General features: G+C 43.3%; 1 protein-coding gene across 4 annotated transcripts in view; it reads right to left on the bottom strand.

Annotated features, from left to right (window-relative positions):
- Window positions 1–27,996, bottom strand: part of RALGPS2 (Ral GEF with PH domain and SH3 binding motif 2) — a 340,810-nt gene that overhangs the window by 285,682 nt on the left and 27,132 nt on the right. The window contains exon 1 of one of the 4 annotated variants that reach the window (XM_068242553.1): window positions 11,171–11,189. The exons of the other annotated variants lie outside the window; for them this stretch is intronic. The gene's annotated coding sequence lies outside the window, so the exon portion shown is untranslated. Of the gene's footprint in view, window positions 1–11,170; window positions 11,190–27,996 lie in introns of those variants that run through there. 4 annotated transcript variants of the gene reach the window in all.

The raw sequence follows: 27,996 nt of genomic DNA, 5'->3' as shown, positions 1-27,996 counted from the left end.
GCTGCCACACAATAACATTCTATCACACAGAACAATGGTAACGTGTCTTCCCAGGCATACTACTAGTAGCCGCATTCTTTCCAGTTTCACTACAATTTACTGAGCAAATATGCAAATAATTCCTTTATCTTCCTGAAAAGCCAGACCCACATCCAGACCTACTACAGCATGCCTGTAGCCTATTCATTTCACACAGGCTGCACTATTAGGCTGGATGCTCACTTACATTTGCAAAATCACTCAAAATGCTGAGAGTAATTTTGCATCTTAAAACAGATCAATTCCACAGCAATTTAGAACAAAGTGGTTTCGGGCCATCGCATTCCCCTATTGAACTGCTCAATGGGCTCCGCTACATTGACTTCAATTACCCTAGTACTTTTGGAATAGTCGCGATTGCCAATTGCCGGTGAGTCCAAAGTGCAGCTAAAAGCCCTCTAGTGGGCTATAGCCCTAGGCTCTTTTAGTATTCTCAGCAGAAGGCATGGACTTACATGGCCCTATGGTTAGGGCTTGCAAGTTTGGGGCCTTACCGTGTAAACAGTTAAGCTACAGCTTTTTGGTTCCTTCCAGGTCTCTACAAAAATTTAGTGGTTCTGTCTGGTTTATGGCTCGGTTCACACTAGAGAGGGAAACTAACAATTTCACACAATGGACAACAACAGATCCTGTGATAAGTACAGTATCTGTTCTGACAGTCTATTGTCCCTTACATCCAGTTTGGTGACCGACACGACTTTTCCCAGACATCTCATCGATAGCAAGCCATCTATGACATATTCTTTACAACTGACACCAACAAAGTGGAGAGGACCAATGGGAGGGTCACAGCGAATTGTACATGAGATCTGCTATGTCCATCCACAGTAAGACTCCGGTGATTGAAAATCAAGCCTAATGGGGATACACGGTACGTTTCTGTACCGTGTATCGACCAGTTGATCTGACCAGCTGATAATATTCAGCTGGCCTGATCATGCCGTTCGACCTGTGCCCGCTCGATTCCCGCCGGCGGACAATGGCAGGGAATCAAGCGGTGATAAGGAAGCGCCAGCGGGGACGAGCGGCAATCAATCCGTGCGCGGACGAGCGGGGATGCGCCGGCATCGAGCCGCTGGTTTGATGCCGGCGCATCAATAAATGAGCCGTGTATGCACGGCAACTCATTGCTCTGTAGCACCTTTGCCTTGCAAGTTCCACCAAAGAGACAGTGATCCACACTTTGCCATAAAGAGCACCACAACAGCCTGAAACTGTCTGTTAGTTTATTACAATTATAAGCATGTCTACTGCATGCACTAAGTACATGGTACAGTGCAGACTTTGCATTGATAAACTGGAAGAGTATCAATAATGAAATTCAGTGGTTAGGGAGGCAAACTGATACACATGAGAAAGCAGTGGTTTCGGGAGCTTGTGAATGAATGGCTGAAATACACTCAGGATCAAACTATCCCAGGATGTTATTTTAAAATGATGGAGATTATGAGCTAAGTGCATTACATAAATGCCAAACTGAGAACTGGAGACACTCATCAAATCTCCTGTGCCCTTAGTCAGAGCAAGCATAAAATAGAATTCCCCAGTGTCACTGGACTGGGCATTGAATAAGAATGATTTAAACCTTGTGCTTCAAAACGTATAAGCTGCAAAAGATTCTAACCATGAACAAGGAACAGAGAATTGGATTTGTTTACATTCAATCCTAAATCAGTCACAGGTAGATATACATATATATTTTTAAAGCAATTTTTAAATCGACCAACCGTGCTGATTTACATGATAGTAGCAGCAAAGGGGAGTGACAGAACTGTGACATTAGCAGGGCATTTTGTCAATCAGAATAAATAAAACAAGACAAATATAACATATGGCAGAGGGCAAACTGGCAATCTGAAGCATAGTAAAAAACAAAAAATTCAAGTGTGCCAATTTGATTAACATGATGGGCAGATTTACCTTAATTTAACCACTTCAGGACCACAGGCCTTAACCCCCCCCCCCCCCCCCTCATTTTTTACAAAAATGGCCACTGCAGCTTTGAGGCCTCGCTGCAGGGCCGCACAACTCAGCACACAAGTGATTGACCCACCCCCTTTACTGTTGAGCTCTCTGTTGGTGGGGTCTGATCACTCCCCCAATGTTTATTTTTTGTTTTAGTAAATATTTATATGAGGTTTTTTTTCTTAAAGAGACTCTGAAGCGAGAATAAATCTCGCTTTAGAGCTCATAGTTAGCAGGGGCATGCGTGCCCCTGCTAAAACACCGCTATCGCGCGGCTAAACGGAGGTCCCTTCACCCCCAAACCCACCCCCGCAAACCTTGGTCGTCGTCTTCGTCGCAGATTTTCTCTTCCTGGAGGCAGGGCTAACGGCTGCAGCCCTGCCTCCAGTCGCGTCTATCAGCGGCGCATCGCCGCCTCTCCCCCGCCCCTCTCAGTGAAGGAAGACTGAGAGGGGCAGGGGAGAGGTGGAGATACGCGCTGACAGACGCGTGTGGGGCAGGGCTGCGGCGGTTAGCCCTGCCCCAATGCGGAAGCGCTCCCCGGCTGTACGGAGGGGATTTGGGGGTGAAGGGACCCCCGATTAGCCGCGGGATAGCGGCGTTTTAGCAGGTGCACACATGCCCCTGCTATCTATGAGGTCTGAAGCGAGATTTATTCTCGCTTCAGACTCTCTTTATATACATTTTACTGTTTTTGTTTTTTACTTTTTTTCTCTCCCCCCCGCCAGCATCAGCTTCAGCCTATGACAGCCGATCACTCCCTGGACTACAGAGGGGACAGCACTGCCTTAGATCACATCGCTGTACTAAGTAAATAGACGGCGGTTTTGCCGTCTAACAGTCTCCTAGCGGCAATCGCTGCTGGGAGGCAGATGGCGGAGCGGAGCTCTGTCCTTCATGCGGAGATGCGCGCGCGATGTCCTGCAAATGCCTGCGCGCGATGTCCTGCAAATCCTCGACTTGATGCCAATTGGCGTTAGGTCCTGGGGCTGCTGCTCTGATCACACACAGTAATTTGCTCCTTAGGTATATTTACCTTTATTATTCCCCATGTGACAGAGTGAGATAGACGTGTATGTGCAATGCCAAGCATGCAAATAACTAGGCCTGAAATTACAGACATAAACCTCTTGCCTGGAATAAACAAGCTTGTGACTGCAGGGGATGGATTAAAAAGCTCTGGGACTGTGTAAAAGACTATTTTTCATATGAGACAATACAACACATTAGACTTTTAGCATTTAAAAAAATAATAAATAAATAAATTGGATTTAAAAAAAAAAAAAAAAAGTTATAATTTCAGGAGTAGGAGGATAGATACACTTGTTTATCCTGTCAGCCTATTTCACCTAGGGTTCCCTTTAAGCATCATTAAAGCCCAAATTAAGCTCATGCAGGGTGTTAGCCTCACCACCTCACCTGTGTCACATAAACCAGGGCTCAACTGCCCAAGCGGATTGGCAAAGATTCACTGGATTTTTGAGGTATGTAACCATAACCACAACCTCAAAATATACACCAGCTTCTCTGCCAAAGCAGAGGCTTTACGGTGTTCAAATGGATTAGGGGCCGAAAGGAAATTTGAGCTGTCTCAAGTGTCCCGGAGATGGATTATTTAAAAAAAAAAGTTATACTTACTCAGGGCTTTATACTTACTAGTTGGCTTTTCTGTGCATGTGCAGAAGAGCCGACTGGCGCGACTGAGCCAGATTACCAGGACCGATACCAGGTGAATAGAGGCACTCGGGAGCACCACAAGGGATATATCGTTGCTCATGGGGCTGGGGAAAGTCACGGGTAAGTGTTAAATAGCCCATCTCAGGTTTATCTTAAGGAGCTACCAAGATTCTGTAGAGTTCCTATTTAAAAGAGGACATACAGTAAATGGAAAGACTGCATGACACACATCCAGCCTCAATATGTTAAACACACTGCAGGTGTTCTTCACATTTCAGGGCAATGCTCAGCAATGGTGTTCACACCCATCAATAGACAAGCACAGACACGGAAAAAAGGAAAACATTGTTAATGTTTAAGAATATGCCAATAATAATAAAAAAAATCGTTGCTGCAGTAATGCAGTGCTTGATGAACTCTGCAGTGGCCATTATTAGTCATTATATCCCCTTGTTCAATCTACTATAGGCAAGTTATATCTGCTGTAAATACATCTATGACAGCAAATGTTTTAGATTAAATTGACTGAGGGGTGGGCAAACTGATATTGAATGGAGTTCAGAGGCCAGTAGGAAATTTTCAGGCGACATCTGCATTGATAATTATAGAAAGACTCGGACAACTTACACATGTCGGCTGTAGTGTAAGGAGTCAGGGCGACTTGGGCTATCTAAAATTTAAACACCAGCAGAGAAAAGAACATGTAGGGTGGCACTAGATGCCCTGGTAGGCAGCCCCAAGGGGGTAGCAGGGGTTATAGACCGTGCCTCCGGAAAAAACAGGTAACAATTGTAGCAAAGGAGAGCCAACAGATATCCGGGCACCAGCCAGCAAAGTAATGCATAAACTCCTTTATTCCTTCCCCAAGATTTCTGACAGAAAATTGCAAGGCCTAACAGCCGTTTCACAGATAAATCTGCTTCTTCAGAGGCAACAATGTTGCCTCTGAAGAAGCAGATTTATCTGTGAAACGGCTGTTAGGCCTTGCAATTTTCTGTCAGAAATCTTGGGGAAGGAATAAAAGGAGTTTATGCATTACTTTGCTGGCTGGTGCCCGGATATCTGTTGGCTCTCCTTTGCTAAAATTTAAACACACAGCGTTCCTGGTACAGAGTAGAAACTTGGGCCCGTATGCAATTATTTTTTCACCTGAGTTATCTCCTAGAAGAGAATTTTCATCTTCTATGTAAACTACATTTTCAGCATTTTACAATTCAAAAAGTACCCCAAAGTTGGTGAAAAAGTACTACCAAATTCATTTTGAGTATTTTCTTGTTTGCTGGTGGCTTAAAAGGCATTTTATGACAAGTTGTAAAAATATCACCTAGATGAAAACTCAGGAGAAAACGTGAATTGCATATGGGCCCTGGAGTTTCCCTGTAGTGTGCACTTTGTAACGAGTTGGCCATGTAACATATACTCGAATATGAGTCGACCTTGTGTATAAGTCGACTTCAATATTCAACCCTCCTAAGCTGGAATTTTTCATTGACTTGAGTATAAGTCCACCCAGCAAAGTTAATGGCTGCACGTGGTGCCCAGGAGAGGTTAATGACTACACTGCATGCAGTATTGCAGCCATTAACCTCTCCTGTCCCTTATAAACCACCTGGGCGTTACGGACGAGCTCAGCTCGTCTAGTAACGCCGCGGTAGATTGCTCAGGCCCTGGTGGGCCGATTTGCATATTTTTTTTTTTTTAAACACTAGCTAGCTTAGCGTTTTACCAATCACCGCCGCTCGCCGCCGATACCCACCACGTAAGAAGCCCCCCCCCCCCCCCCCCGCAGACCCCTTGCGCAGCCTGGCCAATCCCCACCAGGCTGCGCTATGGGGTGGATCGGGACTCCCCCTGACGTCAGGACGTCGATGATGTCATTCCGTTCATCTCCATGGCGACGGGGGAAGCCCTACAGGAAATACCGTTCAGAACGGGATTTCCTGATGGGTTTGATCGCCGCCGGCGATCGGAAGGGTGGGAGGGTGAGAGCAGGGAGGGGGAAATCATGTAGCTAGCGCTAGGCTAGCTACATTGTGTACTGGTTAAGGGCTCTGCCTTTGACATGGGAGACCAGGGTTCGAATCCTGGCTAGGTCAAGTACCTATTCAGTAAGGAGTTCAAGGCAAGACTCCCTAACATTGCAGGGTGGCCTCTTGAGCGCGTCCCAGTGGCTGCAGCTCTTGAGCGCTTTGAGTCCGACAGGAGAAAAGCGCTATACAAATGTTCGGATTATTATTATCGGATTATTACATGAAAAAAAACTATTTAGGCCAAAAAAACCTCCTGCGGCCGTGCGCAATCAAACCGCCAGGGAGGTTAAGTACAGCCCTGCAGGCACCCAAGTGCTGCAATCATTTACTCCCTTTTAATGCAGCCCAGTATTCTCCCTCCCCCCTTTCCTTGTTAATTGTTGTGACCAGGACTTTCAGACCTGTGTTTTTTGGCATTTGCTTTCCTCAGAGTATCACTTACCACAGGGTAAATTGCTGCAAATGGGAATGTCACTATTAGTACACACATAAACTCAGTGTGCTCAGTGTTGCCCGTGACTGGTGTATAAGTCGACCCCTACACTTTTATGAAGTGAATCAGACCTACATTTATAGACTTATACTCAAGTATATACAGTAGGCCCCGTTCACATCACAAACGCGGATGGCCATGCGTGCGGAACGCGTGCGGACCGCAACGCGTACGAACGCACACCATCCGCGTTTGTGTGCGTTGCGTGGCTGATCCCATCACTGAAAAGTGAATGGGACAGCCATGCGTTTTTACAAAAAATGCGTGCAGCATGCGTTCCCGGACCGCACAGGTCCGGAACGCATGCAGTGTGAACATCAGACATTGCACTCTATGCAATGTCTGATGTCGTGCGTGTCGGCCACCTGCACGCGTTTCCAAAACGCGGCTGGAAACGCGTGCAGTGTGAACGGGGCCTAAGTGGGAAGAGTGAACATCACACAGCCAGGTTCGTTGTGATGGAGGAGTCCTCTTCACTTTTGTGTCAGGTTTTGTGAAGGTTTATCTCACAATTATAGTCTACAAGCATTAATGAAAATTGAGCAGGGTTGCTTAACATGTTGCCGCTTTATATAATTTCAGAACAGCGATCAGTATTGGAGCTCCTGCCCATCAAAAGACAAGCAGAGACAAGGATATCATTATTTACATGTAACAATATGCCAATAATAAAACAAAAAAAACCTACAGCCCTGCAAACTACAAACTTGCTTTTTCTAAGCAACGCTAAGGCCTGAGACATGCTGCAACATTGCACGGCATTAGAAAAGAAAATCTGCTAAGTAAATAATGAGGACTCTAATTACTGTTCTTTATGGAATTTTAGCACAGAGTACGAAAAGGTCACAAAGTTACTTAACGCCATTTTCTACAGTAAGAACTGTCCCAATCCACAATCATATTAAAGAGAAGCTCTAGCGACAGAAGAATGTAGTATATAATGTTTCAGCACTAGAAACTATATATATATATATATATATATATATATATATATATATATATATATATATATATATATATATATATATATATATATATATATATATATATATATATATATATATATATATATATATATATATATATATATATATATACACATACACATACACTGCCATTTGCAGAATTTTTTTCCCCAGACGAGGTGTTAATACTAAAATAGTAAATAAACATTCCGCAGTAATGCCCCTGCCAGCACAGTAGAGAAAACCACATACCGTATTTTTCGGACTATAAGACGCTCCTGACCATAAGACGCACCTAGGTTTAGAGGTCAAAACCGGGGGGGGGCAGAAATATATACTAAACCTGGTGCATCCATGGTGAAGGGGCATCTTGGGGATTATGCCCCTTTGTACCTTTTTTGTCTCCCTGCGTCCTCCTGTGTCCCCCTTGCGTCCTCCTCTATGCCCCTTTGTGTCCGCCTCTGCATGGGCACCATACAGGGAGTCCGACATTGCGGCAGGTTGGAGGTTCGTATTGGTAGGCATTCACAAGTCAGGAACTCCCTGCATTTGGACTATAAGACGTAGTGACTTTTTTCCCTCACTTTTGGGGGAGAAAAAGTGAGTCTTATAGTCCAAAAATACAGTATAGTGTGTCAGCCATTACACACTCCTAAGGAGTTCTGGCTCACCCTGAGCTTACTGGGGAATATGTTATTCTGGGTGTTTCAGTCCTACCACACAAAGCCACCACATTTATCCATGCAATGCACTAATGAGGACCAACCAGTCTGAAACAGTCAGTTTGTTAATTGTACAGAGCCACAACAATTCAACAGACACAAAATTGCAGTCCAGCGGTTCTGGAGGTGTGGTTAGCTTACAGAGACAACAAAGACAATTAGCATATTCACCAGTAATGCATTGTGGGACACCTCAGAGCTCACTCCAACCTAAATAATTGCAAATACCTTCTGTTTTAAGAAGGCAAACTTCTGTTTGAGCATATACATTTAGCTTGTAGAATGGTCCGGGGTCTGTGGCAGTCCAGTGCTGAATGACCTCTCTGAATCTCTGAAACTTGACTGCTGCTTGCCCTTTGTCAGTCAGACAAGCTGGGAGTACACTCGTCCGTGTGGAAAACCATGAGTTTTCTTCCATATGCGCTTTTGCGTTCTCTGCATTTTGCAATTTTGCAGTATTTGTATGCATTTGCAAGTGTGTCTTTCATACAGTTTGTGGTTTATGAATAATATTCCTTTATATGGGTAAAAATACAGTATTCATTGCTTTACCAAAAAAAAAAAAAAAAAAAAAAAAAAAATAAAAAAAAAAAAATACATGCTTCTCCCCCCCCCCCCCCCCACTGTATGTGAATCGCATGCATCGCACATAGTATGCAGGAAGATCCAACATGTTGCATCATTTTAAAACAATACAAATCGCAGAGAGCAATCATAGACTAATTATACATCCATAGTGGGGAAGACACCATTCAAACAAGTGCCGTCTCAGCCTCACCCTTTCCAGTGTGCTTGTGTCCACTTGTCCCTCCAAAAGCAAGTGCTCCAAAAGCATGATTCAATAATGCACTGAAATTATAAAACAACGTATGTTCTTTCCTCATCATTGGCAAATTATCTGCTAAACAATAGTTTTAATTGTTTCGCCACAACATAATGGAGTGAATAGAAGAATGTGCTGGTTCACATAAGCAACTGTACACAATTTACTGTACCTACTGCTGATCCCAATTATATCATGAAGCTGACTTTAGCTCTGCCTGGATGACCGCTTCATGACAGAGGCACTGCTTTCTAGGCCAATGACCAACGGCTCTGCTTTAATTATATTTATGGAAAATATACAGGCTTGCTATAGCAACAGCTTTCGGTTTTGAAAAGTCAGAAAGCAATTAAACGAGCCGTTACACTCTAAAACCAACTGGACAGAACAGACCGTGTCTGTAAACACGCTTTCCCACTTATATATTTAACATTAAAAAAGTTCATCACTGCTGAACGGTAAACTCTCTACTTCTTCCAGCTCTAACAGGAAACTGGACTGAGACACAGCAGCTATTATGTACATATAACGGTCAGAAATGGTCTCATTCCTATTCCAGCCCCCAATCTACATAACTCTATAACTGCCCTTCAGCCTGCACACACCTGCAGCTCCAGTGTGACATAGTTTATAGAGATCCAGCATATGCTGAGACTTTGTGTACTACGGTAAATATGAATCAGATTTCAAACAGCTGTTAGATGGTACAGTCCAGCAATCACCACTGCAGACCAAGAATAAGGACTTAAAGAGAACCCGAGGTGTGTTTAAAGAATGTTATCTGCATACAGAGGCTGGATCTGCCTATACAGCCCAGCCTCTGTTGCTATCCCAAACCCCACTAAGGTCCCCCTGCACTCTGCAATCCCTCATAAATCACAGCCGTGCTGTGAGGTTGTGTTTACATCTGTAGTGTCAGTCTCAGCTGCTCCCCCGCCTCCTGCATAGCTCCGGTCCCTGCCCCCATCCCTTCCCTCCAATCAGCAGGGAGGGAAGGGATGCAGGCGGGGACTGGAGTTCTGCAGGAGGCGGGGAGAGCAGCAGACTGACACTATAGAGATAAACACAGCCAGCTCTGACAAGCTGTTTGTCAGCAGCGCAGCTGTGATTTATGAGGGATTGCAGAGTGCAGGGGGACCTTAGGGGGGTTTGGGATAGCAACAGAGGCTGGGCTGTATAGGCAGATCCAGCCTCTGAATATTCTTCAAACCCACCTCGGGTTCTCTTTAAAGAGAAGAAAGAATTTAGCAAGAAAATGGTTAACTTCTTGTTCTTTACAATCTATATAGTGGGGGGTACAGATAAAGACCAAAACATATAGAAAGACAATAGAGGTTATTGGTTATATTTTGGCCACAAGCTGCCATCTATCAACATGGCTAAATAATATACCAAAAGAGTTTATGATGCTCAAAAGAAACTGTACGGAGTTGACAGAATATTAAAGGGAGTTGGACATTATGACTGATCAATTCAGGTTACAGAGGAGAAGGGGTAGGGAGAAGAGGTTACAAAGGGAATGAAAAAAAATGGAGGTGGGAAAAATCGAGTGAACAGATTTATTGGTAAAGTAAAGTGGAGGACACGAGGGGGACCATACTATGAAGCTAAATTTAAGATATAACTCCCAAATAGGAGTAGTTAATAGGATCATTCACAAGCACCCTCGTTTATATATAGAAGATCCAGTAGTATTGGAATGAAACTGGCTACGGCAGTGGAGGGTGGAGATGGCAGGGGATATATTGGGGAGGGTTTGTTAGGTGTGAAAGGTGCCACAATTGTAGAAGAACTAATTGTTACAAGAGCTTTCATAAGAGCTTTCTGAGCATTTTTTTTTTAAAAAAAAGCTCCCATTGACGTGCACTAAAATTGTGGTAAAATCGCAGTAATCGTGATTTTTTTGGAAAGTCTCGATCGCTGCAATTTTACAACAATTTTAAAGCTCTGATGGTCAGAAAAGTGCTGATAGTGGGTCTACAGCCTTAAACTGTAATATCGTCCATTTGAGTCATAGGGGAACAAGGACATTGCATTGCACATCAGTTCTTTCAGTTATAACTGACAGCAACTGATAGACTTCAGTGCTGACATTGTTAGAGGAAAATGGTGAGATTCTGAGAGGAACTGACAGCGAGGTAAGTATGTAGTATTCATTTGCAGGTACATCATGTGTATATTTAAAATAATTTTACTTAGTTCAGGTTCACTTTGAAATTACCACAAAATCTGTGCAAAATGTAAGGACTTCGAAAATCGTATCAAAGAGAATGCAGCGTGGAAGGGCCCTAAGTGCACTTTATGGTGGCCATACATGGTACTATTTTTTCATCCAATCTTACAATTTCTATGTAATATAAGGGAACTGCCTACATAAGCTTTTCAGTACATTCAGTTAATTTACCCTTATACTACATAGAAATGTAAGATTGGATGAAAAGACAAAACTTACTTACGGTAAGGTCTTTTCCAGGAGTCGGAAGGACAGCAACCCTGAGACTTGTCTCCCTCCATTTCCAACTGGACAGGATACTAGTTAAAAGAATTAACATAATTGATTAGGCAGGCACCCTACATAAGGCAGCATTCCCTTACCCTCATCAGTAATAAAAAAGACCACACAGAATGATGCTTCAAATAATTTGTATTAACAATACATCAGGGTGGGTAGTAAGGGTGCTGTCCTTCCGACTCCTGGAAAAGACCTTACCGTAAGTAAGTTTTGTCTTTCCAGGACGTCTCAGGACAGCAACCCTGAGATGATAAACAAGACATAATTAGGGAGGGATTACAGCCTGCAAAACTCTTCTACCAAAACATAAGTCAGAGTTAGAGGTTAAATCAAGTCTATAATGCTTAAAGAGACTCTGTAACAATTTTTTCAGCCTTAGTTCTTCTATCCTATGAGTTCCTATGCCTGTTCTAATGTGCTGGGGCTTACTGCAGCTCTTCCTAACTACACTGTCTCTGTAATAAATCAATGTATCTTTCCTCTGTCCTGTTTGTCGGGCTAAGGCTTTGATTGTGTGGAATGTGCAGGGCTGCTTGTGATTGGTAGAAGCGATACACACCCTCTGCAGGCCCCCTGCATACTCACACACTATGCTTAGCTGAGCCTATTAGAAGCTGGTTAGTTTGTTTGTAAACACTGCCTAAAACTGTTAATTACAAGCCAGGATTGCAGCAGAGAGTGGCAGAAACAGCACAGAGGGGCACAGGAGAAAATAAGGAATAGAATGGTATGCTTTTTAGTGTAAGAATATTAGAGTACAGATTCTCTTTAACAAAGGTATTATGGCTTGACCAGGTTGCAGCTTCACAGATTTATTAATAGTAGCCCCTGCTCTCTCTGCCCAGGAAGTAGAAACCGCTCTGGTTGAATGACCTTTCGCTAGTCCTGATAACTGCTTGCCCTGGTGCAAGTAAGATAAAGCAATAGCTTGTCTGATCCATCTTGCAATAGGTTTCTTTAGATGGCTGCTTTCCGGCAAAGAGAACCAACAAAGCATTGGACTTCCTCCAATTCTTGGATCTCTGAAGATATTCATTCAATTAGACACCTTCCTAACACCTAGACAGTGCAACCTTTCTTCCTTTCGATTTGATGAATTACTGCAAAAAGATGGTAAAAAGATCTCTTGAGATCTATGGAATTTAGATACAATCTTAGGTCAGATAAACGTTTGTACATTTGATCAATAGTAATAGGTCTTCTTGTTCCTTGGTAATGCCCATAGCCCTATGCATAGCTTCAAAATTTCTGAGACTTAACGCCTTTACCCTCAGATGCGTCTACTTCGCCCTGTGGTAACTCTTCCAATAATAGATATCCACTCTCCCTTTAGACATCAAATTTATCTGAATCAACCTTGACTCTCTACCTCTTGAGGAGATCTGTTAGGAGGATTTAGAAGGACCAGCAATAGGTGCATCAGAAGTAGAAGGGGTAAATGTCGGTGTAACATCTGAATTAGAAAGTATGAAAGCAGATTCTTCAATTTCTTTAATAGCAAAGGACATCTCTGATCTCAACCATCCCATCAAATCTTTAAGCTATGTAGGGGATTCATCTTTCACTACCTTTTCAGTGCATAATTGACACAGGTGTTCTGCAGAATCAGGCATACGGTCACTGCACATTTCCTAGATTTAGACACCGCTTCAGAAGACACTGCATGCTTATCAGGTTTGACAGCTTAGTCTTATCCAAACTTGCCATTCTTGGAATCTGTTTTAACAGCTTCCTAACAGTTTCTCCTTTAAAGAGAAACCGTGACCAAGAATTGAACTTCATCCGAATCAGTAGCTGATACCCCTTTTACATGAGAAACCTATTCCTTTTCACAAATGGATCCTCATCAGGGGGCTCTGTATGTCTAATATTGTGGTGAAGCCCCTCCCACAGGAGACTGAGGACTATTTTCCTGGCAGTTTCCGGTCTGTGAACCTCGTTGCATTGTGGGAAATAGCGGTTTACAGCTGTTTCCAACTGCCAGAACAAGCAGCATGTACTTCCAGCTACATCACCTGCCAACAGTAAAAACGTCACCATCTGATAAATGTCAGAATGTAAATAAAAGAGAGGGAAGCTTTTAAAATGGGCAAAAGCTGACTACATTTATACATAATTATTGTAAAAATGAAGAATTTTCACTGGGAGTTCCTCTTTAAGTGGAAGACAACACCCACCGCTATGATAGCTCTAGGCTAGGATCACAGTGGATAAGCTTATAATGCATGCATAGTAACGCAACAGTGTGAACTGCACTGGAGACCAGACATGGCCTTTTTACAAATCTGCATGCCGCTTTTTAGAATAATGCGATCAGGTACAACCCCGCACTGTGCACAGACCCATAGATTTATATGGGCAGTGAATTTCCCTGCTGAATAAATCTGCCACACGACTGAGCACTGCCCTTTGTGCAGATTCAACAATTACTTATAATACTGGAAAAATCTACTGTCCACATTGCTTAAGATTCCAGAATCTTGAAACCCTCTGCTTTACATTCACCTTTGCCCGAATATAGAGAGGGGATAAAACATACAGGGGAAATTACACTCTAAATACTAAGAGTGTATCTCACTGAAAAATTGTCAATCTCTACAGCCAGTAAAGGTTTAAGTGCAGGCTTGACAAATCAAACAAAATTCAAAACAAATGCAATGCAGATCAGAAACCAATGCAATGCAGATCAGAAACCAATGCAGATCAGAAACAAATGCAATACAGATCTGAACCAAAGTAATGCAGATTTGAAACAAATGCTATGCAGATCTGAAACAAATGCCATGCAGATCTGAAACAAATGCCATGCAGATCTGAAACAAAAGCAATACAGATCAGAACAAATGCAATGCAGATCAGAAACAAATGCAATGCAGATCAGAAACAAATGCAATGCAGATCTGAAACAAAAGCAATACAGATCAGAAACAAATGCAATGCAGCTCTGAAACAAAAGCAATGCAGATCAGAACAAATGCAACGCAGATCTGAAACAAAAGCAATGCAGATCTGAAACAAAAGCAATACAGATCAGAAACAAATGCAATGCAGATCAGAAACAAATGCAATGCAGATCAGAAACAAATGCAATGCAGATCAGAAACAAATGCAATGCAGATCAGAAACAAATGCAATGCAGATCAGAAACAAATGCAATGCAGATCAGAAACAAATGCAATGCAGATCAGAAACAAATGCAATGCAGATCAGAAACAAATGCAATGCAGATCTGAAACAAATGCAATGCAGATCTGAAACAAATGCTATGCAGATCTGAAACAAAAGCAATACAGATCAGAACAAATGCAATGCAGCTCTGAAACAAAAGCAATACAGATCAGAACAAATGCAACGCAGATCTGAAACAAATGCACAATAGATATGAACAAGTTTGAAACAAGGAACTCCTTGAAACTACCCAGAGATTCACTTCCTGAAAATTTCCATAGATTGTCAATCCCCATCGCTGCAGTTCAGGGTTGACAAATCATCTTATTATAACCCTGGGGAAGCCTATTGCTGCAATGGCAACAATTCACCTTCACCTCCTGCTTTGCACCCACTGCTAGATTGCATGGACACAGAGGACAGGAGAAAGTATAAACTTATACCAAGGAAACATCACTCTAAAATCAACCATGTGAGTGTACATCCCTTCAACGATTGTCGGTCTCTACAGCTAGCATAGGTTTACTGCAGGCCTGACCAATCAAATGGGAAGCAAATGACTCCTTGCAACTATCATCGCCCTGCAAGTTTCCATTAGCTCACTAGATTATAGAGGAAACAAGAGAGAGCTTGGAAGCTCTTGTCTGTGATCCCATCTTTCCAGCATAGGGGAGAACGTCAGGAGCAGTACCATTTCTTATGCTGTCTAGTTCTCCTATATTGGACTCCCCCACCAGCACCAGTCTCCCGACCATGGCTTGTGGCCCAGGGATTTCATGCATGAGCAGTGCTGCCAAGAGGACATCCATCCGGCCAAATAAACTCAGCATCTATTCCTCTTGGGTGTTTCCAGGATGGAAACCAAGTTAAAACTGAGGAACCAGGGGAGGGTGCTTGATAACCCTCAAATAATAGCCGGTATAAAGGCCTTATAACAGAAGACACATACCAGAGAGGGAGTGGAGCTTGACTCCTCAGAACTATGGGAGCAAGAGCCTGCGGACGCTTCCATGGTCAGCATACACAAGACTGACCAGGATGCACAACCCTTGAATAGGTCACCTGAAGGTTTCCGCTCAAACATAATGAAAAGGTTTGCTTTACCTTAGAAATCCACCGCATTACTGAGCAGACTAGCTCAATCAGCGGCTAAATGCGGCGAGATGTCCGCTGGGATGCACGCCGAGCCATGGAAAGCATTCTACTTCCTCCTTGGTCACGTAATGCGGAAGTCACATGTCCCTCTGCGCGCGTCCTTCAGCGGAAGCCGCTCCGGCGTGTAACACAGACTGGGGGAGAAGCCGATGCAGACATCAAGCACCCGCGCTGGCTCGCCTGACCAGCGCTGACATAGGGGACACTTGTATGCCGCGGCTCCTGAAATCTATCATGGTTGGGCAGCTCTCCCCACACAACCAGCATCCTGCTGGACAGGAAAACAACTGATGAGGGTAAGGGAATGCTTCCTTATGTAGGGTGCCTGCCTAATCAATTATGTTAATTCTTTTAACTAGTATCCTGTCCAGTTGGAAATGGAGGGAGACAAGTCTCAGGGTTGCTGTCCTGAGACGTCCTGGAAAAAATTGTACCATGTATGGGCACCATAAGAGACAGTTTTACATGCAAACCTCTGGCTATGTCAGGTCTTCCTGTGCCACTAGCTGGCCAATAAATTATCTGCACTACACATGTAACTAAAATGTAAGTAACTGTAAAGTACAAATTATTATAAAGCAGGTTTGTGTTTACAAAGAAACACAAGATTTACACAGAAGAGAAGCCCTCTGCTTTCCTTATGTAACACTGAGTTATCTGCTCTGGGTACAGTGGAAAGATATAGCCATGCACTGAATACAAAGCTGGCATATTACTACAGTCATCTACATTGGTGAATAATCTCTGCCTGCTAGGCAGGGCACATAGCAACAATATTTTCTCAATCAGTTGGGTAAACAGTGAAATGTTCCATCTCCGCAAAGCCCATCATACACTGACACAGCAAGCTTACTCATCTGACCACAAGACCTCAGAGCAGAAGTCATCCCTCTTGCTTTCATTTTCATACTATGTATACACACAGTCATTTATGACAATCACCTGTATCAGAGAGAGCGCTAAACCAAATCATTCCTAGCCTCAAAGGACCTCAATGTTCAGGGATAGATAACACTGACACTGAGGTAGTGCAGTGTTTCTCAATGGTAGGTACGCCTTTTGAAAGTCTATGCTCACAAAATATCCTCTGGTATGGCAAAGATCTCAAGCACTCCTTGACATATACTGTATGTTTAAAAGCGGTACATGATAATTGTTTCAAAACAATTTTCAAGCATTTACAATTGCTTCTAATAAGCTAAAATACTACCGTAATTTGATGTTTACTTGGGCTTTATCTTCTAAAACCCTTTATTAGTACTAGTAGACCTAAGCCTGTGTGTAAAAAAAAGGGTTCTAGGTTTCTCTCACCACCGCATGTCACTGCGCAACCGCCCGCTGCACCCCGTCCCCGAGGACTGCGACCCCGCTGTTCCAGAAGGAATAGAGGAAAGCACCTGAATTTTACCAAGTTCTCAAAATCCTATGGGATCCACTACAGGTTGCTACACAAGCTGCTTTGTTAAATGTACATACCTACCGATGCTGCCCACACACAAGCAACTAATGTCATCCCCTAATGGTGCAATATGTCCGCAGGAGACTACTTTACAGCAGTTCTGGAGGGTGACTCCCAGCTGACAGGAACACTGTCGTCAAATGACCCCAGCACTGCACCCTGCACTTTCTATTTTTTTTTTTATTTTTTTTTTTTTACACGACTACAGAAATACTAGGGAAACTGGAATGCCAAGACTTTCAGGCACCTGTTTAGGACTGATCGCTGCACAGGCAAAATGCTCAGCTTGTTGAAAGTGGGAGGATGAAAGGGGGGCACCCATTGCAGGCCCCCCAAAAAATAGTAGTGGTAAAAGATTTTGTGACACGACCAATACCAAACAGGGAGACCACCCAAGCCAAGGGGCATCTATGGGGAATGCTAGATTTGTATCTAAAATGATCACAAACAAATGTTTTGGGCGATGAAATTGTAAAAGGTACCCATACATCTAGTGATTTTGGTGGCACATCGATTGGAGAGAGATCAGTTGGCTGCCATAAACCGCAGGTCGATTCCCAATCAATTTCAGCATCTGCTGCCTCAGTCACTGCCCCCCTGTGCATGCATTTATACTTCACCTGTCCGCTGTTGCCCATTCATCTCCCGCATTCCTATTCAAACCACACACGCTGTCCATGTATAACACGTGAGGTGTGTGTGACATCACACAAGCGCCACGTTCCGTCGCGTTTGTCGCTAGTCTTGATATCGCACACCATTACCACCGTGCACCCAATCGAGCAGGTTGCCTCTAGATTTACCAGCATGTCCAATCAATACATGCAACCAATTTTGGATCTTCGATTGGGCATGCTCTTGGCGGCACTGATTTGATAATTAACACAGATGCTAAATAAACCATGGTAATGTACAGTGGCAGCAAACCACCATGGTAAAACCGAAGGCTTGCAGTCCCCATGACATCATAGTACATGCGCAGGACTTCCTGTTAAGACAAGGAAGTGACATGTGATGCAGGGCCGGAACCAAATCCGCACACACAGATCAGTCACTAGCGAACTGGCCATGAGATCTTCGCATAAACCCCTGCATTTCCTACTAAAACAAAATGAAGGCTTTTGCTTTGATAAAGATGTGTCAAAATGACCACAGCCGACTTCTTAGAAATTTAATCTATTTTGGAGGTTTCGTTCAGCACTTAATTTCAGAAAACCGCTGTGGAGAAATAGTTGTGTCTGCTGACTGTCAGCTCAGGACACTCATAACGGTAAAGGCTGCCAAACAATGCGTGCCCTGTGCCAGCTCCGTGTCTTCTTATAAACCGTATCCATCACGAGATACACTTACATTTCAAACTAGCGGCTTTTAGCTTTCCCAGGGGGAGAATATTCAATGCAAGCATGTGAATAAGACATTAGAATGCCGCCTAAGATCCTGGCTCTGTGCTGATATACAAACAGAGTCATAAGACAAGTGATGTAAGGGGTTTATACACAGTTTCATCCTTTTCTTAAGAAGTGAGTGGAACTGGCTAACGTTATGAGCCGTGTCACTCCACCAACTCAAGTACATTGTCTAAACAGGCAAAGAGGAGCTGGAATGCTACAACTAGAGGCTAGATTACTGTCACCTGAATCTATTCTTGGTAACTGTTCTAGGTGACAGTTCAACAATGATTATTGTACAGAGCTTGTGTGGCCCATTGCTGAATAGCATGTACTGTAGTGGGGAGAGGGGAGGGGTGGAAAACCAGCAGGATCTCCCAACTGCAGGAATTACAACTTCACTTATCAGGTTGCTAAAGGGGAGACCCCAACCCCTCCCCGAAGATAAAAGTAGGGAAAAAAGGTATTAAAGTATGGATGTAGTTACATTGCCACAATAGTACCTATGAATAGAGTAGAGACTAACAGCCTATAGCCCATGATCTACTCACTCAGTCTCCCTTCATCTACTAGTACTAATATGCAACACAGGCCATGAAACCGTGATAGTGGGTGAATTATTCCCCTAAACAATCACAAAAGGTTATTAGAGTTGTCTGGTATACCTCGTTAATGTTAAAGTGAACCTAAACTGACCTCCCAAAAAAAGTGCCTTACCTGGGGCTTCTACTACCCCCCACACACACATTGCAGCCAGGGTACTCTTGTACTGCACAAGCGCAGGACGCTCCCGGTGACGGGAGCGTGATCAAGGACACAAACGGCCAGGAACGCACAGGAGCACTGGCCATCAACTGGTTTGTTGCTCAAAAATGAAACTGGCTGCCTGCGGGGGACCAGAGGATCAGTTTGTCCCAGCACAGGGCAGTTGTAGAAGCCCCAGGTAAATGAAACTTTTTTTGAAGGGGGGGGGGGGGTCAGTTTAGGTTCACTTTAAATACTATTAACAGATTGTGTAGGTAAGCTCTCATACTACATGGAAGTAGTTAAACTGGCCAATTTTCAGCCAATTAATATTGGAAATGTGTACCAGGCTTAACATTTATACACAGCCGGCAAATAACTTAAGAGTGCTTTATTGCTCCACTCTTAACATGATACACTGATTGCTAGCAGCCATTACCTAACAGCAGTAGAATTCCGGTGATTCCCCCAATGTATCACTGATGAGGGGTGTCATAGCTCAGAGTGTCCCCACCAATCCAGTACACAACAGCAATTTATGCAAGCAAATAAATAGTGGTATCTAAGGCTTCTTCTCTGTGGCTTGGCTCTAACTAGGTCAACCCTACGTCGTCTATACTGTTCTAGTTCCTTGCTCCAATATTCGCTGTAGAGAAAGAACAAGGGAATGAAACCAAAGTAAACATGATGCTAAAAACAGCATTGGCACCTATCTGGTAATATGTGGTCTTTAAGGAACAACATTAAATATTTCCCATAAGTATGGGATACATTAGATTGCTCATGCTGTATAAACGTCCAACATCTCAAACATTTCTCAATAGGGTTGATTAAAATGAATCTAAAGTAAAAATTAACTGATAAGATAATTGTATCCACAGTCCTAATCCAATCAAAAGTAGAAGTCTGTCCACACCCCCTTAAAGGGACACTTAAGTCAAACAAAAAAAATGAGTTTTACTCACCTAGGGCTTCCAATAGCCCCCTGCAGCTGTCCAGTGCCCTTGCCGTCTCCCTCCGATCCTCCTGGTCCCGCCGGCAGCCACTTCCTGTTTCGGTGACAGGAGCTGACAGGCTGGGGACGCGAGTGATTCTTCGCGTTCCCAGACACATTAGCACCCTCTATGCTGCTATATGGTATATGATATATGCTATAGCAGCATAGATGGCGCTATTGTGGCCAGGAACGCGAAGAATCACTCGCGTCCCCAGCCTGTCAGCTCCTGTCACCGAAACAGGAAGTGGCTGCCGGCTGGGCCAGGAGGATCGGAGGGAGACGGCGAGGGCACCGGACAGCTGCAGGGGGCTATTGGAAGCCCCAGGTGAGTAAAACTCATTTTTTTTGACTTAAGTGTCCCTTTAAGGTGGTCATACACACATATTGGAAAAACAGCAAATCAATCAATCCCTTTCCTATCTGAATCTGATCAGAAAGGGGGGTTGACTGCTACCACACACAGCACAACAATTTTGAATAGATTTCAGGATGATAAAGTGCAATGTTATGGGCTATAGATCTACCACTGCCCCCTACCCTGCCCCATTCAACAGATTTTCCGTACAGACAGATCTATAGTTTACATCGTTGTTGGTAAAATTTGTATGAAATTACAATTGAATTGGCATGTTGTGCAATAGTTTCCCAACAAATTTGATCAGAGCAACGTGTATGTGGCCTTCATTAGCCACAGGGAGATCAACAACCTGTAATTATCGGTGAAAGTCAAGCCTCATACACACATAAAAGGACTGTTGCCTAGATCCCTCAGACAACACTGAGGCAGGCGAGTGGGGAAGACAGTCCATTCAGCAGAGTCCATCCACCAGGCTGATTGCTGTTGAAAGCACCAAGGGAGGTCAGAGGTCACTGTACACACGTTAGATTCTCATGTGCTGCCCTACATTTTACTGCAGCACACAACAGCCATGCAAAAAACTTTTTTTGGTGTGAAATTGCTCTCTGTACTAATGCGAATTTTCGCAATGCAAATTCACTCTCAATGGAAATGGGCCCTTAATATAATAATTATTATTCATCTTTAGCATGTATATAGTGGCGCAAATAGACCAAATACAGCAGCTGTGGCATTAGATTGCTCAGTTTTCAAACTGAGGGCTCGTTTCCACTATTGCGGTGCGGAATCGCCTGGATTCCACCGCTGATGAAATCGCATGCGGATGCGATTCCCCATGCGTTTTTTGCCGCGAATTCGCATGCAATTTCGCATAGGTAAGGGTATATGCGATTTCAACCATGTCACTGCCTGAGACACATGCGATTTCCCTATTAAATACATTGCATGCGATTCGCATGCATTCCACTCGCAGGCGAATTCTGCGGCTCTTTTGTGCGTTTTTTTCACCGCTGAAAAAAACGCACCTCAACGCTACAGTGGAAACAGGCCCATCCACTTGCATTACATTTATATGTGCGAATCCGCATGCGTTGGACGCATGCGGATTCGCGATAGTGGAAACGAGCCCTGAGTGTTCTTCTCAGGCTGTTTTAGCCAGGTGCTCCACCCAGCTAGTTTTGGTGAGCACCCGGCTGTCATCGGCTCATCTCCTCCTATGCTTTAAGCAGAGTTGTGCGCAGAAGCAAAAGCCCTGCATTCCCCCTCATCACACACTATCCGGCTACTTTTACATGCCCCCCGGCTACTATTTCATGCCACCCGGCTGGGGAAAAAAAAAAAGTCTGGGGAGGACACTGAAACTGCAATAAATTTGCAACATTGTATAAAATCTGAATGTACTCTGATTATCACTGAACATCCCTGAATGTCTGGGAAGTTTTGAAGCTGGGTGCACACATAATATAACATGAAAAGCCGCGTTGTGTGTCAGGTTTTCATATTATGTTGTGTGCATTTTTTGTGCGTTTTTGCGGCTTTTTTAGTGTTTGCCTTTTTACCATAGATACATTTTTTCAAGCGATTTGCGTGCGTTTTAATGTGTTTGCCTTTTGTATATTTCCATTTATGCAAATCCCTAGGAAGACAGGAAGCGGAAACACTACAAAACAATTTTGGGGGGAAACCGCATATACAAATGCATGGAAAACGCATGAAAAAAAGGCATACCATTGCACTCCTGTTGACTGTCATTACGTGTGTTTTTGATGTGTTTTTGCATAACATGCAACAAATCCAGCGTTTTTAAAAACGCACGCATACAAAATGCATATGCGTTTTTTATATGCATTTTTTTGCTGCGGCCCATAGACTTCTATTAGCGGCAAAAACGCTGCATTTTCCGCAACTCTAGCATTTCTGCTTTGTGTGCACCTAGGCTGAAGGTATTTTGGTAGTGAATTTACACACTAGCCCAAGTCAAGCACAACATGTAAAGGTCATACATCCATCAATTTTGCGACCGATCAACTATCCCATTCGATTTTCTGGTTGAGCTCGATGGACATATGTCTTTTTTCAGCCCAAATAAGTATGTAACTATAATTATTGAAATTGATTAAAATCGGCACTGCAACAAGCATGCCCGATCAACGGTTCAAGCTATTTGCTTGCACTTGCTGGGAAATCTCAGGTCGACATTGTCAATAGGGTGCACAGTGTTAACGGCGTGCAATATCGAGATGAGCAACAAAACGTGATGGAACCCCTGGACGCTGCCCCCCCCCCAATGTTATATGTGCCCCCCGGAGCCCGTATATTAAAATACTTTACCTGTTCGCACACCCGCTGCTAGTGCCCAGTTTCTTCCACCCACTCACTGACAAAGTATTGCGCGTGGGGCACAAGTGACATCACACACGCCCCACGTGCTATACGCCGGCAGCCACGTGGGGGCGCCAATGCACTTGACACTAGTAGGCAGCCAAACAGGTAAAGTATTTGAATGCACGGGTAACTAGGGGGGGGGGGGTAGGATGCATCATCGCAAGGCAGATTCATGAAAGATGTAGAAAACCAGCCTGTGGTGTATGGACAGCCAACAAATCTTTCTCCCATCGGCTTTGACCAGAGAGAAATCTGTCTCTTGGTCGATCTGCCCACACATTGCTAGATGTATGGGCACCTTAGGACAACCAAGGTAATGTGACATTATGAAATAGACATGAATATATGTACAATGCCAAGCACACATGACTATCCTGTGTTCCTTTTTTTCTTTCTCAGCTTGAAAGAGTTAAACATCGGGTATGCCAGTGACAGTTTCTGTCTAGCAAGAACCTTGTGGGAATTTAGTGTAACACTCACATAAATTACAGCCATAAAACACTTTCCTGGCATTAAATAGCTTCTGAGAGCCAGTAAGAGATCGAAACGGGTCAATAGTTTATAGATTTGAGCTCTGCAATACTTCCAGTGTTCTGAGCCCCTGGATCACTTCTACTGGGTGATATACACACACAGTGGACCAGCTGGGAAATGACCATTACTGGGGAGTTACTTTGCTTGAAAGAATCTTCATTTTCTTTTATCCTCTTCCAGATGTCCCTGTGCATTATCTAAGCTCCCATGTCACTGTGTGGTAAGCTGTGCCTGTATCTGTGTTGAACACAGATTATTGGTCAGCAGCAGGAACACTTATGTCACCACGTCAGAGCTTTTGTGTGAAGTCAGGAAAAATCCTCCTCTAATAGAGACTGTTACTATTTCCCTATTAAATTAGCAGCTTGTTAATTCTAAAAGTTGTTAGGTTTTTTTTCCACACTTACATTAAGAAAAAGTGCAACACTAAGGTCTGCCTCTTAAAATTAATGAAAACCTTCCCATCATATTTAAAAAAAAAAGAGAAATAAAATATAAAAAAGCCTAATAACTATCCCCCTGCAGCTTGGAAAAGATGCACATTAAATAACATCAGTAACTATCAGGGACAAGCAGGAAGGCCTCTGCTGGTGGCACATGACTGCCAACCACTGAAGTTGAGAAAAGTCTCAATATTTGTGTACCTCGTATATGAACATACCCTTTTTTTCGAAGCGGTGATGATGGAGGAACAGTGATCAGTGATCATGCAGTTTAAGAAACCCTGCAGTATGGCTTGAAAGTATACCTGAGACACAAAAAAGGTTTTATACTTACCTGGGGCTTCCTCATGCCTCATGGTCCGTTACTTCGACTGTCATCCTTCCGGTACCCACCATTCTTCTGCTGGATGCCCTGGTAAAGTCCCCAATTGAGCCAGTTTTGGGCTAATGCGCATGTGTGGCCCTGGCCACAGACAACACCCGATTACGCCCCCGTGGCCAGGAGCATTCTGTACATGCGCAGTTCACTTAGACCATAACTGTGCTTGCGCAGAATGCTCCTGGCCACTGGAGAGTAATCGGAAGGCGTACAGAGCAGGGACCACGTATGTGCAGTGGCACGCATCCCGGCTGGATTGTGCACTCCACCACAATTCAATACAGTGGCGTAGCTAAGGAGTTGTGGGCCCCGATGCAAGTTTTACAATGGCGCCCCCCAAGCACTCTATACATAATTGATATGGCGCACCAAAACCTGCCAATGGCAATTACAGTGTCAGAGGTGAAAGAAGGGGATGAGTTTGTTAATGATTACCACTACTCAAAGTATCTTTAGAAGTGATTATTATGAGCACAGGATGAATAGAGAACTAATACTGTAGTTGAGGGAGGGAAGGGCCCCCCTGGCCCAAGGGCCCCGATGCGGTGGCTACCTCTGCACCCCCTATTGCTACGCCCTTGCAGCAATAATGTGGTGCAAGACAGGGGTATATTTAAGGAAAACAATGACATTGGTCTGCACCCGGATGAAAATGGTCCAGCAGGCAATCTATTAACCCTTTGCACTCTCGCATGCAAATGTTCAAACAAATGCATTCACAGATTTACTCATCCAGGCACAACTGTTATCCCTACAGCTAAGTTAAAAGCCGGGGTCTTCGTTCACAGAAGAATGCATTCTTATGCTTAGTCACCTATACTGCGCAGAAGTACCCAGGTAAACATAGGTGTCCTAACTCTAGCCCTGTAACATGCATAGTGCAGACATGCAAACACATTCATTGCATAAAACCTATCAATGGATAAGGAGCACACATCCTGACGTCCTCTCCTAGGACAGATAGTGCATCTTACCAATCGCACAAGGGAGCTAACGTAACCTGACGCATCAGGGCCTCTGTACGCTAGATTCTCAGCAGAGGCAGTCCCAAACCCAACACTTTTATCATAACGTAACGTTAGTTTGGTTTATACAGATAGTGTCCAGGCTGAGGATAGGACTTGGAATACGTACTAGTGCTGCATGGACACAGCAATAACCACAATGCAATATTTTTTCAAGGCAAGCTTAATAATATTATGCTTTTCCAAATTAAAAGAAAAATCAAGAGCTGAACTCACAAAAGTACACAGTTGTACCAAAATAACCTCAATTTCCCAGTTAGCGAGAACAAAAAAAAAATCCTTCCAGTCAATTTACAAAACACTTCAAAGCGCAGTGCACAGTGATCTGTCATAGACCCTGCAGCTGCCAAAAACTACACTGGCCTTGAACAGTCACTTATCTCTCAACTTTTCCTGACTTCTATAAACAAAGCCAAGCAGTTTGAGAACACAACACATGTCCTGTGAACTCATGACTAACCAGGGCAAACTTCCAGTCTGTGGGTTGCCTTGTAGGAACCAGGCAACAGAGGTACACCCAGCACTCTACAGAAGCCTGTATACTGATAATCACCAGCTTTGAAATGGAGTAAAAACTATGCCTGCTGTGTCACCAACATACTCCTCACAGCAGTCCCATATCCACTTTAATACAAAGGACTTCCTGGCAACGAATAATGCTGGGACACATCCAGATGGAGATCTATGACAGGTCATTAGGTAGCTCTGTCTTTGTTCTGCAAAAATGAATTGATTTTCAAGGCAAAACCTGGCTTTGAAAACTAATGTACAGAAAGGCAGCTGATACTTGAACACAGATAAGAGACCAACCATCTTTCATAGTAGCCCTCTTATCTGAATACAAGAAGTAGCGGCTGCCCACTTTATGATCCCTTCTTCTATGCATTACCACTAAAGCTATACATTGATGCTAAATTTAGTCGCCTGAGATTCTCACTCTTAACACCAGGGCTGTGGAGTCGGTACAAAAATCCACCGACTCCGATTCCTCAGTTTAGGATTCCTCCAACTCCTCGACTCCGACTCCTCTAATTTGCATATTACAATCTTGTTGATTGAAAGTATGTAACATGAAATTTGTCTCTTAACTGCCAACGCTTAGGAATTTTAAAAGACAACTGAAGTGAGAAGGATATTGAGACTGCCATATTTATTCCCTTTAGTCATAGACTAAAACTAGTCCTTGGTAAGAGTACTTGTAAAAGGTACAGACCGGAACAAAGAACATCTATCAGGCCCTAGGCAATGTAACTGTGGGTACATGTAAGAATGATGTGCAGGTACTCTGCAGGGGAATAAGGGGATCCTTCCTCTATTACACATTCTTCATGCACAATCTGAACCAAGTTTATGAGTGATAGACAACACCTCTGTGTTCAATGTGCACAACATTCTCAGTGTATTCCCTGCAGCTCTGTGGAGAGTGTATATGTAGAGTATAGTACTACTGTGTAACAAAGTAAACCTGAGACAGATAAAATTAAAGTTTTATACATACCTGGGGCTTCCTCCAGCCCCTTCAGGCTAATCAGACCCTCGCTGTCCTCCTCCGCCACCTGGATCTTCTGCTATGAGTACAGGTACTTGAGCCAGTCTGGCGTAGTGCGCATGCACGCACTCCGCCGCCGGGAGCGTACTACACCTGCGTAGCACTATTGCACAGGTGCAGAACGCTCCTGGCTGAGGAAGCGGCATGCAGCCGGACTGGGCTGACTGGCTGAATTATCAGGACTCATAGCAGAAGATCCAGGTGGCAGAGGAGGACAGGGAGGGACTGATTAGCCTGAAGGGGGCTGGAAGAGGTCCCAGGTATGTATAAAACTTTTCTTTTCATCCTTCTCAGGTACCATTTAATTCGTAGTCACCAAAACAAATTTTAACAACATATCAAATTATTTGATTTCAGGAGCAAAGTACATTTGCATAAACCCGCATCAGCACAGAAATTTTTCCATCTCATTGACCATCTCTATTAGTGACACGGCTACACATCAGGCTTTATTCTTACAGCATAGATGTTATTTAGTGTATGTATATATATATATATAATATATATATAATATATATATAATATATATATATATATATATATATATATATATATATATATATATATATATATATATATATATATATATATATATATATATATATATATATATATATATATATATATATATATATATATATATATATGAGATTCCTGTGTACACATCATATATACAGTCACAATCAGATGTGTATATCTGACTTTAAAAATACAGGGACTGCTTTATTGAAGTAGCACAAGTAACTAATTTTGATTGGTTTATTTCATTTTTGTAGACTAAGCACAGCTATTACTGTATGTATAAATTATTTATGATGACTATTATCTGAGAAATAGAACATTTTATCATATTTTCCATTTTAATTATAGTGTAAATTCATTAGGAGTCGGAGTCTGTATTTTTTCCCGACTCCAGGCAACCAAAATTGCCCCGACTCCACAGCCCTGCTTAACACTCTCAGGCTAACATCTAGTGCTGTCACAGGCATCCCATGTCGCTGTATAACGATCCACTGGGCATGAATAACTATCAACAGGAATAGACCACACAGTGTAGCGTCTCTTGCTTGTCTTGCGCTGATCCTTCCGTCTCCTTAACTGAAGCTGATCACATGTCTGTACAGCGATCATTCCAACAACGGTAATCTAAACCAATTGCTAAATATTGTTTCAGTTCATAACCAAC

This window comes from Hyperolius riggenbachi, chromosome 6 (genome assembly GCF_040937935.1).
Source record: "Hyperolius riggenbachi isolate aHypRig1 chromosome 6, aHypRig1.pri, whole genome shotgun sequence".
Classification (NCBI taxonomy): domain Eukaryota; kingdom Metazoa; phylum Chordata; class Amphibia; order Anura; family Hyperoliidae; genus Hyperolius; species Hyperolius riggenbachi.
The sequence above is the reverse complement of the archived record's forward strand: the minus strand, read 5'-3'. Positions and strand labels throughout refer to the sequence as shown.